Source organism: Lactuca serriola, chromosome 9 (genome assembly GCF_051521515.1).
Source record: "Lactuca serriola cultivar US96UC23 chromosome 9, Lser_US96UC23_V15, whole genome shotgun sequence".
NCBI lineage: Eukaryota > Viridiplantae > Streptophyta > Magnoliopsida > Asterales > Asteraceae > Lactuca > Lactuca serriola.
This window is the reverse complement of record NC_136416.1, coordinates 34,207,219-34,210,764: the sequence shown is the minus strand read 5'-3', so window position 1 is coordinate 34,210,764 and position 3,546 is coordinate 34,207,219. Positions and strand designations below refer to the sequence as shown.

General features: G+C 32.7%; 1 pseudogene; it reads left to right on the top strand.

Annotated features, from left to right (window-relative positions):
- Window positions 1-288: 288 nt before the first annotated feature.
- On the top strand, window positions 289-1,283 carry LOC145073728 (protein MIZU-KUSSEI 1 pseudogene; annotated as a pseudogene).
- Window positions 1,284-3,546: the final 2,263 nt, after the last annotated feature.

The following is a 3,546-nucleotide window of genomic DNA, read 5'->3' as shown; positions in this document are numbered from 1 at the left end:
AAAACTCGTGACCCACAAGATAGAATTATACTCGCATTGACGTGTCAGCTAACCACACACGCTCCATCAAGATAATAATTTCATGAGTAACATATCTTAAAACCAAACACCACCTTAATCACAACATTATTTTTGTAACTAAGTAGCAGTTTGGTTCTGATTTATATTTATTTTTAATATATAAAATTAAATATATTATTAAAATGAAAAAATATCGAAATGTCTCTCATTCACGCTGTGGCTATATATATATACATAAATTACAGAATAAAAATGATCAACGGAGGACTCACACAACAAGAGCTTGAGTGTCTCCGATCCCCATTTTCATTACCATTAATACCATCATCACCACCTGTTCATCCCTTTTCCAAGAACCACCACGGTCCCTCTGTGTAAAAGTTTATCATGTTATCATCAAACTCTTACAGAATGAAGCATGATCATGGTCTTCTCTCTCTGTCCAGAAACAGCTCCAGCAAAATAACCCCATCAAATTACATCACCTGCACGTTATTTGTAATCGATCCAAATTGTATCAACGACAACAAACCCCTTGTCGGTAAAAGCTCTCCTCTATCATACAGTCGTTTATCCAGAACCCGCTCTGGAATCTCCACACTTATACGCTCGCTTCTAACTGTCATATCAATCCCTGCAATCATTCCCACCTTCCGGTGGCTAAGCTTACCGACCCAGCTGTCACCAACGCCGTCGCTCGGCCGAAAAGTCACCGGAACGTTGTTTGGTAACCGGAGAGGACATGTCAGCTTTGCGGTGCAATATGATCCACGGTCCGCACCTGTTCTGATCATTGAATTGGCGGTGTCCACGGCGGCGCTCGTTAAGGAGATGTCCTCAGGGCAAGTAAGGATCACACTTGAGTGCGAGAAACAGCAACACTCCGGGTTGTCTAGTCGTCGGGGAGACTCTAAGCTGTTCAACGAACCCACATGGACGATGTACTGTAACGGAAGGAATTATGGATACGCGTCGTCAAGGGCGTGCTCAGACTCCGACTGGCACACACTGAGCACGGTGCAGAGAGTCTCAGTAGGAGCTGGTGTTCTACCGGTGTTGGAAGGCAGCAGAAAAAGTAGCGCCGGAGGAAGTTGCGGAGAGTCGGAGGGCGAGTTCCTGTACATGAGAGCGAGATTTCAGCGAGTCGTGGGGAGTCGTGACTCGGAAGCTTATTATATGATGAACATGGATGGAAACAGAGGGCCTGAATTCAGTATATATTTACTTAGAGTATAATTTAAAATTTAGTATAATTTGATGGCTGTTGTGTTTCTGTGATACATGTTATTTAGTTTTTCTCATTTACTTGTCTTAGTGTCTAGCATTAGAGAGGTAAGAATTCTTATAAAAATCTATAGGTGAAATCTCACTCGAAGCCATTAATTATTAGACTTGTATTGAGGGATGCTTAGGGGTAGCATTTACCCTTTTTTTTACATGTAATTCTGTTTGCATTTTGCTATTTATTACGTTGAAAGTAATTTTTCATTATATACAATTTAGTCCTAAATTTACATATGTTCTCATTTTATTCCAAATTGGTCCTTGATTTCTATCGTTTATGCTATATGTTTGTTAAATTAACCATAAAAAAAAATGTCACGTTGCAGCTTGCAAATTTTGCCCAACCCTGCCCCCGATTATGAGAGAGAGAGAGAGAGAGAGAGAGAGAGAGAGAGAGAGAGAGAGAGAGAGAGAGAGAGAGAGAGAGAGAGAGAGAGAGAGAGAGAGAGAGAGAGAGAGAGAGAGAGAGAGAGAGAGAGAGAGAGAGAGGTCACCGTCACCGTCCCGGCGTCACCGATTGTCAGTGTGGGAGATAGTGGAGCTGAGGTCGGTAGGTGATGATGACAATGGTTATAACTTGTCAAACTATTATAAAATTCTTTACCGATAACGATGGTAGCTGATAACCGGGTTACTTAACCTTCTGAATGGAAACTGATGTAACTATTCATATTACCTTATCATATGCACTAAAAGCCACATACGAAATGTAGTTGAAATTATGTTGCAGAAACAAACATTGGCTCAGAGATTTAAAAAAAGGGGGAAATTAACAACTAGTATCACATGTGAAATACTATTTTTGTCTAACATCAAATACATTTTATTGTATAACTAGGTGTTAACCCCATGTATTACACGGGTTGATTATAAAAAATATTAAATATTAAAGTGTAACATTAAATATTTTTGAAAATAAAATTTCGAAATAATAAAAGAAGGAAAAACATATTCATTGCAATTTATTGTCACATTTATTACAATAAATACTTTATATATATATATATATATATATATATATATATATATATATATATATATATATATATATATATATATATATAAGTATAAGTATTATATGAATTTTTAATTTTAAAATTTAAAAAAATCCATAAAATGACATGTGGATATTATTTATTCTAAAAATACTACAAAATGACAAGTGTCAAAATTAATAAAAGATTGACAAGTGGCAAAATTTATCTTCATTTATTAGGGAGGATACCTTCTCTTTATTTTTTGAAATGGTAACCTAATAAGTTTTGAAATTAAGTTTTGTTGGAAATTTTATCATTGAATAACAAAACAAAATTCAACATATTATGTTATGATCCAACACCGAATCACAACATTTGTTATGATTCAATGTTACAAAATCTTGAAATTGTAAATATACGTAAATACATAAAGATTGGTACTGTCTATTTTTAGAGAAAAAGAACATTTATTTTGGAGTACTTAGTTTTCTATTTTATATATAAAAAAAAAGTATATATTTTTATATAAAAAAGTATAATTTGTAAAAAAAAATGCTTTTTTGATAAAAAAAAAAAAAAAAAAAAAAAAAAAAAAAAAAAAAAAACATATTGACGAACTACTAATTGGCATATGCGCCTTATGGGTAATTAATTTAAAAAATCAAAATAAAGTATGTGACAATCATACTCATATCGAATTTATTATTAAAATCAGATCTCGCGGTTCTCATTGTTTTTTTTTTTTTTTTTTTTTTTTTCGTCAAATGGTATATTGTCTTTGAGAGTCTAATATCACTACAACAAAATCTTTATACTGCATTTTTCTAAAGATATAAATGGAATTTTGTCATATTTATGGACATTATTCATCATATGAAATAGGTAATGGTGTAATTCGGATTTGAATCTCTAAGATGTTGTATTATTAGAGAAACATCTATTGTAGCTCAATCAGACGCTAATTTTTTAGCCACAACCCTAATTTTGATGCTTTTAAAGTTAAAATCAAAATATCTAATACGAGTTATCTATATAATGAATATATTTATCATCTGAAAAAGAATATTATCAGTAATTTAAAGCTAAAATCAAAATATCTAATACGTGTTGTCTGTTGAATATGTTTATCAGTTGAAAAAGAATATTATTACTAATTTAAAGTTAAAATCAAAGTATCTAAATCTCACAATGAGATATTTGATCTTTTAGATATTAATTTTATGAAAAGTACTAATCATAATCCGACTTCTATCCAGTTTTGCAT